This window comes from Euleptes europaea, chromosome 12 (assembly GCF_029931775.1).
Source record: "Euleptes europaea isolate rEulEur1 chromosome 12, rEulEur1.hap1, whole genome shotgun sequence".
In the NCBI taxonomy this organism is placed as follows: domain Eukaryota; kingdom Metazoa; phylum Chordata; class Lepidosauria; order Squamata; family Sphaerodactylidae; genus Euleptes; species Euleptes europaea.
The window spans coordinates 15,001,836-15,014,813 of record NC_079323.1 but is presented as its reverse complement, the minus strand read 5'-3'; the positions used below and the strand labels follow the sequence as shown (position 1 = coordinate 15,014,813).

General features: G+C 43.0%; 1 protein-coding gene across 1 annotated transcript in view; it reads right to left on the bottom strand.

The window, feature by feature from the left end:
• The window catches only part of CNTN5 (contactin 5), a 368,571-nt gene that overhangs the window by 71,831 nt on the left and 283,762 nt on the right, over nucleotides 1–12,978 (bottom strand). The window lies entirely within an intron of this gene.

Genomic DNA, 12,978 nt, shown 5'->3' with positions numbered 1-12,978 from the left:
GTTCCTGAGCCAAAAGGGCTTAGGAGGCTGCCTAAACGTGACTCCCCCCTGGACCGGCATGGGAACGCCCTGGAACGCCCCCAGGAGGACTACGCACAGAGGTGCACTGTCTGGACGCCGGTGCGAGGCTTGGCATTATGTGACCCTTTTCTAAAAAGATCCATGGTGTTGATGCAAGTTAAATCTGCAAATGGTGCGTTGCTGGCTGCATTAGTAAAATGTCTGGACGAGACATCCAATGGTATTAATCCCACATCTTCATCATTTGGTTGATATTACCTTACACAGTATCAGATCTCTTTTCATTCTCTTATTTATGCATGGGTCTAACAAAATTTTTATTAATGAAAATATTTGACACCGATAAACTCCAATTGTGCTCTGAATATTCTGATGTCACCATAATTCCTCTCTCCCCCAATAAAACAATGATCATGTCTGCCCCCACCTTTTAACATATATTTTGTAATGTGATGTGCCCACTCTGCCACAGAAACTCTCTGGGTGCCCTTGGGCCAGCCCCTCTCTTTCAGCTTAACCGACCTCACAGGGTTGTTGTTATTGTGAAGATAAAATGGAGGAAGGGAGAACAAGGTTGTAAGCCACTATTGGAGAAAAGTTGGCTGTGAATATCTAAACAAATTGACCAGAAGTGGAATCAAGAAATTCAGAATTAGATTAATTTTAACTACAAGTGTCTTCCCCATACGTGATAATGTTAAAACTTCCCAGCCTCGATTGCTGCTGTATATCTATCTTTGTGCCATTTTCTTAGATTTTACTCGCTACATCTGATGCGTTTGACTGTTTTTTGCTTACATCCTTGGTTCTCGTTTTACAGTTTCATCAAAATGCAGATTTAACAATTCAAACCTTTTCAAATTTATCTTGTACTCTGAGAAAACACACCTCAGTCCTCAATTATTATTAAAATTAATATAGCACACCCTGGCAGCTAATCATGATGTCATCCGCATATAATGAACTTCATCTCTCTCTCTCTCTCTCTCTCTCTCTCTCACCCGTTTGATTGACTGATCTTCCCAGACACAGAATTAGGAGCTGGTTTCTCAAAATAAAACAAAAAAAGCCCCTAAAAAGAACCTAAACTTGTCAGGGCTTTCCGCATCATATGGACATACTGTATGAGCCCACCGAGGAAAGAAAAAATAAATTACAGCTTCGTTGTTTTGTGCCTGTTTATGAGATTTATTGGGTGAGAGAAGTCTCACTGTCGTGAAAAATGGGCTATCTTGAAAAGGGAATGTCTCTCTTCTCAGTAATGCAGCAGGTAGACTAAGTGGTCGCAAAGGAAAATCCAGGGGCACTGAAAGGTCAGGCAGCCAGTACAGTGAGATGCTGAGAGATGGATTACAAGAGGATTATCTGTCGACTATCAAGTCGGTCCTCCATCTAATCACTTCACATCTGTTTTCAAGTTGGGCTCCATTATGATGCTTTACTGTGATCTAGCCTCAGGGTTATAACATCAGGGATTGACTGCTGCCAGGAGCCAACCGGTAGGATCAAAACTGAATGGGAGACCTGCAAGTCAGCAATAGAGGCCCTTCTTTGCGCTCTAAGACATTAGGTTCCACTACATTTATTTATTTAGCACATTCACACTCTGACTTCCTACTTTATCAACGTATTCATGGCAGTTTACCAAACCCCCCCCCCCCAAAAAAAAACCATTAACATGAAAAACCTGGTTTGAATAGAAAAAGTCTTAGCAATAGGCTAAACAAATTCATGCTACAAATATATAAAAGCCTGCAATCAGCATCAGTAAAAAACCCAAAGACATCCATTGCAAGACCCAAAATAATAATTCAATTAGAAGAGCCCTATTCAATTGAATTAACATTCAATTAGAAGAGCCAAACAAGATTTTACCAGGCAATGGAAGTCTAATAGGGCAATCCTAAAAACAACTTAGGGATGGTATTTTATAGCCCGATCTCATCAGATTTTGGAAGGTAAGCTAGATTGGTACTTGAGATGGGAGACCATGAAGGAAGACTTTGCAGAGGAAGGCAACGGCAAACCACCTCAGCTTCTCTCTTGCCTTGAAAACCCTATGGGGTCACCATAAGTCATCTGCAACTGAACAGCACATTACACTCACACAAGAACAATTTTCCTGAGAGTAAACCCCATGGAGCAGACTTGAGTTGGATTATTTATTTATTTATAATCTGCCCTTCCCCTGCCAAAGAAGAGCTCAGGGCAGTTTACAACAGGATAAAACACATCACTAATAACAGATAATAAGACATAAAATACAAACAGAAGGATAATACATTAAAATACACAGGGGGATAACAATAATAAAATATGGTGCCTGCTAATCTGTCAACCCCCGATGTTGAGATGTCAAATTATCGAAATTATACCAAGAAGAAGAATCAAACCAGCTTACAATCGCCTTTCCCTTCCCCTCCCCACAACAGGCACCCTGTGAGGTAGGTGGGGCTGAGAGAGCTGTGACTAGTCCAAGGTCACCAAGCTGGTTTCATGTGTAGGAGTGGGGAAAACAACCCAGTTCACCAGATTATCCTCCCCTGCTCATGTGGGAAATCAAACTCGGTTCTCCAGATTAGAGCCCACCAATCCAATCCACCACTCTTAACCATGACACCACGCTGGCTCACAACATGAGGGAAACAAAAACCAGCCTGATTAAAACAGAAAAAGGGTGGCTGGAGGAAGGAAGCCAGAAAACAAACTGGAAAGCAAGCAGGAGGGAAGCTCAAAAATCCAGGCCAATAGATAGAATGCTATAGATGTAGAATGTATATGATAGTTAATATGTCCAAAATCTGTATTTGAAAGAAATATATATGATAGCCTCCATAACTTCTAGGAGACCAGTGTGGAGATCCAATAGTGTGTGATGGTGAGGGAGCTGGGACTTTAAGTGGGAAACCTGGACTGAAACTCTCTTTCAGCAGAGATGTCAATTGAATGGTAATGGGCCAGCCTCTCTCTCTCAAACTGGCTTACCTCATATGGCTGTCACCCCAATAGAACAACCTCATGTAGGCAACTGGATCTCTTTGGAGGTAAAGGGCAAGATAAAAAGGTGAAGGTAGTCCCCTGTGCAAGCACCGGGTCATTCCTGACCCATGGGGTGAAGTCACATCCTGACATTTACTAGGCAGACTCTGTTTACGGGGTGGTTTGCCATTGCCTTCCCCAGTCATCTACACTTTATCCCCAGCAAGCTGGGTACTCATTTTACCAACCTCAGAAGGATGGGTCAACCTTGAGTCAACCTTGAGCTGGCTACCTGAAACCGACTTCCGTCAGGATCAAACTCAGGTCGTGAGCAGAGCTTTTGACTGCAGTGCAAGGTACCAATGTGATAAAAGGTAAACATCCCAAATGGAAAATCCCAGTAGAAATTATTCTGGCGGGCAAAACAAATTACCAGCAGACAAATCAAAATCATATGTACTTATTGGTTGCAGTGTGACACTGAGAAGATGGCAAACATATCATGTAATTATTGTTTTTCCTGCAACAATGCTACAGATATTTTAAGGGTATGTGCTCAGCTCGCTCACATCTACTTTTAAACAAAATAAGAAGAACAGCATCTTCGTTCACGGAAAATGATCTGATTACACAGATGGGTGATTTCATCAACCTGACATTTTATCATGTGATTTTGTTGTCAATTTTAATAACAGGGTTAAGATGGAAGAGTTGCCCTTTCCTCACAAGGAGTAGGGAGAAATTGCTTCTATAGAAAATATATTTACATTGAAAACAAGTGGAGTTTGTCTGGCTTCCAGCAGAGAGAAAAACAGGGATTTCATCTATGAGCAGTTAATCATGCATCTAAGTGGTGAGTTGATCAGACTGTGGAACAGGATAGCTAGGCATAAGCCTGGCAATCTTGGGAATTTTGTGGTGGTGGGGCATGAGGAGGGAGAGCATTGATTGACATCACTGCCTCGACTGACGTTTTAGGAACACCCCCAGTCTCTATGGTAAATACCATAGAGGTTCAGGGAATTCTTAAAACGTTGCTCAACACAGTGCCATTACTGCTTCCCCTGGAAGTGAGATCGCCACATCGTGCGACACCGTCTCCTTCCCCATTTTTGCTCCCATTGCTGCATTGAGGGACAGCAGGGGACAGGTTGATCCCCAGAATGGACATCCTGGCCACCCTACAGAGGAACCAGTCAGCTAATGTAGGGGATCACCTTGGCGCCTAAAAAACTAGAGGAGGGGACAACTATGTATTACACCCTGAACATATTGGAGGAAAGGTTGGATAAAAGATATATTTTATCCAACCTGCCTGGTTTGTGTTGGGTGAGAATATGCCACACCACCCTCTGGACAACTGCAATAGGTTGAGAAAAAAGATTATCACCTGCTTCTTGTTGGCTGCATTCTTACCCTTTGACCATCTCCAGTATTATAGCATCCCATATATCAGGTCAGCAGTTCCCTCTGCTTGTAAACCACTACACTGGAGTGTTCCTCATTCCATTACCAGAAGGTCTTGTGGGACCTCTGCTGGATCAGACCAAGGTTCATGTGGTCCTGTGTTTTCTCTCCACAGCAGGCAAACACATGTGACTGGAAGTTCTCAGGGGGCATAAAGGAGATGTTTATTCCCATAATCTGGTACCCAGAGGTATAGCTCTCTGCATTCAAGTTTCATTTAGCTACCATGGCTAATAGTAGTGATAACTCTATCCTGTATGAAACTGTCTAAGCCAGAGGCCAGCTCTACACTTTTTGACAGAAAATTTACTACGTTGATCAAATTGGATTGCAATTTTGAGAGGAATGTCTTTAAGGAAACTCTGCTCATTGCATAGCAGGTCCCGGAAACAAGTTGGGCATTGTGGTAGAATTTTTCTTCTTCTCCTGACGTTTAATCGGTTGCCGTATTTAAAAAAAACAACCCTCAACTTTGATTCTTATATTTTCTGCAAAGAGGAGTTAATAATGAAGGAATTAATGTATAACAACATTTCTTCTTTAAGAAAGGAAGGCATAGACTAAAAAAGAGAGAGAGAGAGAAAGATTTGCGTCAACCTCCAAATCAGCAAGTAGGTTAAAAGGGAAAAAAAATGTATCTTAAATGGTTCTGTTTCCTATTTCCTACTTTTCTCATCTGACATCTTCACTGGGGGTATGAAATTGGTTTGTGCTGTATGCTAGTCATGGGGCTTTTTAGATGCAAAGCAGGTTGGGAAGTGGCGACTCATCTATCTCGCGGCCTTTCAGAGTGTTCTGATCCGAGCAATCTGTCATTTCACATTAGCCTAGATATGGAACCTGTCAATATTCTTTAATGTAGATTATGTGGAATAAAGTATTTGTAAATAGTTGAAACCTTTATTTCTCCTTGAATGTCTGGTGGAGTCTCCCTCTTTCCCTGTCTTTCATGATAGACTTATAAGCCTCTAAATCTCGGAGGAGCTAGGAGTAAGTTATTACTTTGCTGAAAGTTCTTGGGTAGCCAGGATACCAACTGACCCTGTATGAATTTCTGATAGCCCTTCTCTATATTGAATTTGTTATTTTCAATATCGCCAACCTAATTAGAAAGAACCTGATTGTTGTTAAATCCCGCAGCTCAGAACAAAATTGCTGGGATCTCTCATGCAGCTGATTTTCTTCATCCTTGTATTTAGAACAGATTATCGTCTAATATGATGCTCAGTGTTGGAAGGCCATTGGAGCGCTAGAAGTAATATGCTAAGATTCCCATTAATGTGCCACAAAGCCATTTCTTGCTTTATACCAGGGGTGGGGAACATCTGGCCCAGGGGCCGTTTAAGGCCCGCAAAATTATTTGGTCTGGCTCTTCATGGGTCCTGGCAGATCTCTAGCTCAGAAGGATCTGGCGATCCGCCCCCTCCCGCGGACAGGAATAGCCTCTATTCAAGGTGGATGTGAGTTTGTTTTGCTGAGAAAAGGAACCTTTTTGATCCCTTGCAGAAGAGTCGTTAGCTATGGAGCTGCTAGGACCGCCCAAGAAACTGTGTTAACCCTTTCCCACCTGGGCCATGGAGAAATGTATTCCCTCTGTACTACAAGAGGGCTGGGGGTGGAAGTGGTGACAATGGAGGGATTAAAGGGGGCAGGGCCAGAATGCACGGGGGGGGGGGGATTCTTAACCAGTGTGTCCTCATTTCATCCCTGCAGGCAGAGGTAGCAAGAGATGGCTGTAGAATGTGGCTCTGACCATGTGGAGCAGGAGCAACTCTGGCGTGCAGCTGGATAGCTACACCCGGCTGGTGCAACAGACCATCTTGTGCCACCAGGTGGGTGAATGCACCACCGATTGGATGCCTGCCTGCTTGCAGTGTGTGTGTGGGTCATCTGGAGCAGCTGCCTGCTTGGGGCTTGGTTGGCCAATTTTTACGTTGATAATTTTGTATGGCCCGTGAATGATGTTATAAATATCCAAATGTCCCTTGGCAGAAAAAAGGTTCCCCACCCCTGCTTTATACCAAATGGAGGCTCGTGCTCCAGTGGAAAATATGTGGGATAACTGAACCCACAAGAGTGTGCAAACAGAGATATTGAGTCATGACAGAAGCCTACCATTTGTATCCCAGGTTGCCTCCACACTGATAATTTGCTCCATGCCCCTTCCATTTCATTTCATTTCGTTAACCTTTATTGGCATACCACCATGCCCCTTCCACAAATGGCAGCAATTCTTTTTGGGGGAGTTTGCACAACAGTGTTATTTTGTTATCCATGAGTGGGGTTTACCACAGCTTTGCTATGATCTATCCTGAACGATCATAAAGGAAAGGCAGGGTATCATCAGCATACAGTAGGATTCAGATAGGAGTTTATGCGAATAAAATAAATCCTGAAAGCATCACATACAAACACAAAGTTCTTTTCTACTGCTATTGACAGACTAACATGGCTACCCATCATAAATTATGAGAAACTTATGCAGTCCCTTTTTAAGCCTGCCCTGATTAGCATCAAATTTCCACAATTCATAGCACAAAACTTCCCTCTTCCCTCAACAGGTGCTATCTTTACCCTGATGCCATTTAATTGAATGTTTGTCGTGCCATGTCCCTCAAGCCCAGCTAGGGCTGCCAACCTTGTGGTGGGGGCGTGGCTCACTGGTAGAGCCTCTGCTTGGCATGCAGAAGGTCCCAGGTTCAATCCCCAGCGTCTCCAAGGGACTAGGCAAGTAGGTGATGTGAAAGACCTCTGCCTGAGACCTTGGAGAGCCGCTGCCAGTCTGAGTAGACAATATTAACTTTGATGGACCAAGGGTCTGATTCAGTATAAGGCAGCTTCATGTGTTCATGTGTTCAAACTTACAGGTGACTCCTGGATATCTCCTGATATTACATCTGGTCTCCAGACAACCAAGATAAGTCCCCCTGGAGAAAATGGCTGCTTTGGAGCGTGGACTCTGTGGCTTATATTCCATTGAAGTCCCTCCCCTCCACATGCTCCAACCTCTTTAGGCTCCACCCCCTAAATCTCTAGGTATTTTCCAACCCAGAGCTGGCAATCCTAAGCCCAGCTCTTTCCCTACCTCTCCTCTTCCACATACTTCAGTCTGGTTGCTAATTCTATTTTCTTATCAATTTGCACAAACACATCCTTTTTTTTTTAAAGACTGTACACCCCCTCCACCCCGCACAGCCTCAGTTACTTCACAATCCCATGAAAACATCTCAAGGCCTTCCTTCTACCAGCAAAGTAATTGATGTTGATAGTGGTGCACTGTTGTCAAGAGGCACTTTAAGAATTATTTTGGCAGAAGCTGAACTCAACTCAAAGAAAAACAGTGTCGCATTTACCTGTAACGGTTGCTCATAGGGTGGTCTTCTCTGCAGGCACACATGGGAACTGCGCAAGCACAGGCTGTAGGGTTGCCAACCTCCAGGTGGTGGCAGGAGATCTTGTGCTATTACAACTCATCTTTATTGGATGGAGATCAGTTGTAATAGCAGGAGATCTCCAGCCACCACCTGGAGGTTGGCAACCCGATGAATTACTTCATCAGGGTGGCATTATGTTACATGGGGTGGAATCTGGAGAGCCATTCCACTGACAGTGGCATTCGCTTCCAGCGCAAGGAACCTTCCCTAATGCAAGGTCAGCGGAAGGCTTCTTGTACCAGCAGAAAATGCTGTGGACTGGTCAGTGGAATTAATCCAGCCCATAACCTGAGCAAGTGCCATGACAAAAGGAAGCTAGCCAAGGTAACATGAATAAAAAGAGAAAATGGTAATACAGCAACAATGACTTCATGGAAGAATCCAAATGAAAGTATCTTTGGACACCGTATCTAAATTCAGTTCTAGTGCCCATTTCTATTCATTTTATAACAGGCTCTATTACATATACATGTTGAGGTTGATGGGATATTTAATATTTATTTTCCTCGAAATCAATCTCTAGATTCTTCATTAGATTCACAGAACAACAGATTTCATTCCACATATTCATTATTCTTCCAGTACTGTAAATCTCTTTCTGCCCGTAAAAGCAGAAGCAAGATAATTAGCAAATACTGCTCCCCATGTTTTTTTAAAAAACCTATAATGATCTTGGAGCAACAACCTATTCTCTCTGCCAGCTCCAATAAACACCCACAAATGAGAATGAGAAAAGGTAAACACTTAGTTTCTTTTATATTTAGTTACATAAGATTAAGTTTTGAATGTTAAGAAGACATCAAACAAACCATCCTCAAACTCACACCATCCAACTGTTAGATGGCTTAACTTGAAATAGAAATTTGCCCTATAAGACATGATTAATATGGGCTTATCTGCTGAAGCTGGAGGGTGAGAGATTCAAAACTGATAAAGGGAAGTATTTCTTTACACAACACATAGTTAAATTGTGGAACTCTCTGCCCCAGGATGTGGTGATGGCTGTCAACCTGGAAGATTTTAAGAGGAGAGGGCTGATCCATGGCAACTAGTCATGATGCATACCTATTCTCTCCAGGATCAGAGGAGCATGCCAAATATATTAGGTGCGGTGGAACACAGGCAGGATAGTGCTGCCGCAGTCGTCTTGTTTGTGTGCTTCCTAGAGGCACCTGGTTGGCTACTGTGTGAACAGACTGCTGGACTTGATGGGCCTTGGTCTGATCCAGCATGGCTTTTCTTATGTTCTTATGAATGGCAGAGATCTAGTACACATCCAGATGCTTAGCTATTATAATTCTGCATCATCATTCATTCAGTTCTATAGAAATTTATAATAGAATATGAAGCTGCTGTGTATCAAATCAAAGCACAGACCCATCTAGCTCAGTATTGTCAACCCTGACTGGCAGATGTTATGCCAGTCATATCAGGTGTCAGGCTGCCCCCCAAAATAGTTAAAAAGGAAGCTGACCCCCACCTCACTTTCATACCAAGAGAAGAGATACTCAAAGGCCAAAAGGGAAGAAGCAGCTTGATCAGATTCAGAAGAGATCACTGCCAACATTCAATAAATGCCAAAGGAGGTTTCCAGGTACCCACTTCAAGAAAGCTCATCCTAAAAGCAAGCAATTCTGATTTGCTAAGATCATTTCAGATTCCATACATAAGAAATGGTCAGCGTTTGTGACAACAAAGGACAGATATCTCAGGGCCAAGCTTAACATGACAGTTTTTTTAAAAAAATTAGGCCAGGTTCCCCAGACTCAATTTGTGCTCCCAGCAGCCACACTGCAGCCACGAGGAACCACACAGAGCCCTTCGTCCACCCCACAATGCGGTTGCGAGCCTGTTTGGGCTCTCCTTTTTTTAAAAAAAGTCATTCCCTACTAGGATTGCCAACCTCCAGGTATGGTACTAGCTGGAGATCTCCTGCTATTACAACTGATCTCCAGCTGACAGAGATCAGTTCACCTGGAGAAAATGGCCACTTTGGCAATTAGACTCTATGGCATTGAAGTCCCTCCCCTCCCCAAACCCCACCCTCCTCAGGTTCCGTCCCAAAAACCTCCCACCAGTGGCAAAGAGGGACCTGGCAACCCTATTCCCTACAGCTGCTCTGTGACTGTGGGAAAGATGAGTTGTGTCTGGGAAACCCAGGCTCAACTCTTTGAAAACTATAACATTCAGTTTGGCTCTTTGAGTTAACTGTGGCTCTTCATAATCTCAAGCAGAGAAAGACCTTTTCTAACACCTGCCTTTGCAGAGTTTTTAACTGGAGATGCCAAGGATTGAATCTGGAAACTTTAGTATGCAAGACGCAGCCCCTCCCTACCTGGAGATTTGACCTAAGGCATCGGAAATCTGAAGGGCAAACGGCTTCAAGTGATGTATCATTAACCTCACACAATACATAATTAAGCAGGTAATTATTTCCATATTTTCACGAAGCACTACAAATATTAATTTAAGTGAATGTGGTGATAGCCTTGTTAACTTTAAGCCTGCCTAATTGTCTATTTACATGGAAAGTTTCCCTGTGCTTCCGGCAACAATTGTTGAGTTAAATAGTTGGTATCATTAAAATGAGCCTTGTAATACAATCCACTCAGATGGAACCGGCTTCTGTACATGGGTACTTGATTTAGGGCAACACTACTGAATGTAAACTACATGTAGCATCATATTCATAAGGGATGAAATCATTTTGCTCTCTGCCAATACCCAGAAGTATTGAACCACGCATTGAGACTCCCCAACTGTGATTTTTGTATAGAGATTATTTCAGATTTCTCATCCACATTGTTTGGCCCCTGCTCTTATTCCCTTTCCTAATTTCTCAGTCTCCCTCGTGCAAATAAAACTCAAGACCACTTCCCTTATCCTTCCGCTATTTTTTCCAGTAAAAGGTATATATCCTTTAACTTTATATATCCATATACAAATTAACAGTATACCGTGGACTGCCAAAAAACTCAAATCAGTGGGTTACAGATCAAATCAAGCATGAACTGACCCTAGAAACTAAAATGACTAAACTGAGGCTATCGTATTTTGGACACATTATGAGTCACTGGAAAAGACAGTCATGCTAGGAAAAGCTGAGAGCAGCAGGAAAAGAGGAAGACCCAACAAGAGATGGATTTACTCAATAAAGGAAGCCATGGCCCTCAATTTGCAAGATCTGAGCAAGGCTGTCAAAGATAGGACATTTTGGAGGACTTTGATTCATAGGGTCGCCATGAGTCGGAAGCGACTTGACAGCACTTGACACACACATACTAATTATACCTGTTATATGCCTGTTACATTTGTATTCAGTGTACATAGTAGGTTTAAAAAACATACAACATGGACCCAGAGTACAAATGAAACTACAATGAAAAACAGAGAGGTTAAGCCATTGAAACAATAAAAAGTGAAGATAAAAAAGGAACTGGCAATATACACTCATCCTTACTTTTAAAACTAATGGTTTTTGTTGTGCAATCCTATGGGGGGGTTAAGAAGTGCTGGGGACACACACAAAAATGCCTTTTTCAAGAAAACCCTGCGAAACTCTCCATTGAGTTCCACAGGGCTATGCCTACATTTTGGTAGGTGTAACTCGGCGTCTGCAAAAAGGGGTGTCCCTGGGCTGAAGGGGAACCCAGGCCCCTGGGAGCGCCCCCTCTGACACCAGAGTGAGCCCTTGTGCTGGAAAAACGCTGCCAGCACGGCTGCACCTGCACCCGCGGCTCGTGCTGCTGCGCTGCTCTCCGGAGTCGGCGCAAGTGGCCCTGCGCCAGCGTTAGTGCCTGTTTAGCCAGTGCAAGTGGCACTAAAGCCGGCGCAGGGGTCACGCCGGCTCCTATTCCCTTTCGGCCCCCACGTTAGGATTCCTCTGCCCCTGTTTTATTTCCAAAGAAAAAACAGCACGAAGGCTCAACTTCAAAGCTTAAATCAAGCATCTCATGAACACAACTATAATTCAAATAATACAAAAAAACATCCGACACCACATATATAACCCTGGAAAAACCGCTAGTTAAAGCAAGAGCCACAATCAATTCCCGTAGGAAAGCCACTTGGTTTAACTAGTGGACTTTCCACGGTTATGTATTTGGTGTCGGAGGTTTTTTGTATTGTTTGAACTATAGTTGTGTTCATTAGATGCTTGATTTAAGCTTTGAAGTTGAGCTTTCGTGCTGTTTTTTTCTTTTGAGTTTCTCATTATACAGCATAAGGTTTTCTTTTTTCCACCTGTTTTCTTTCCAGGCACGTCTTTGAGTGTATATTTTTAGTCAAGAATGGGCCTTGCAACTTTTAATAAGCGAATAAAATAAACCACGAAAGCGTCAACTGCAAACCACTTGGACACTGTCCGCTTGAGGTCATCATTGCTGATCCTACCGCATTTCCAATTTCTCCCCCTTTGATATTCAAGCCACAGGTTAACAATCAGGCAGATAGCTTCTCCCCTGCTTAATTTTTGATGAGCGGCTTATAAATAAGTACTTCGAATTATATTGAAGCATCACCAGCTTTCTCATGTTTCCTAAAATGTCCAGTTTAACCTTGGGCCCCTTGAAAAAGGAGGAGGAAGAGTAAGCTGGGGGGTAACACCCCCCACCCCGATGCTGTCAGATGTATGGAGATGCCACTTTTCTGCCACTACGGAAAAACGTCTAGTCTGTCAAAAGCAAGAGATGGGATTAGGCCAATAACATACAGGAATCTCATTAGCCCCTTGACACTGGTTCTTGCTTTGCAGGTTCATTTAGAATTCTGGGAAAGAATTGAGTTATCATGTGCTATGATTGGCAAAATGGGTAAGGCCACATCTATCTCTTTTTTTGCTCATGCTACAAGGTGAGTGATGGTTCTGCAACCAGGGAGAGGCAGTTAAAAAGACAGATGTGTCCTTTCCGGAGAACTTTATTACTGGTAATATTAGAGGGTGAAAAGGGCATTAGCTCCTACTGGCAAACTATCTATTGATTAGGAAACGTCCAGACCTTCTGAGCTACAGTTTACCATGCGAGGCTTCTTGCGCCTTCATTGTAAGTTCTGAACTTTGGGCATTTTTCTTAGAAAC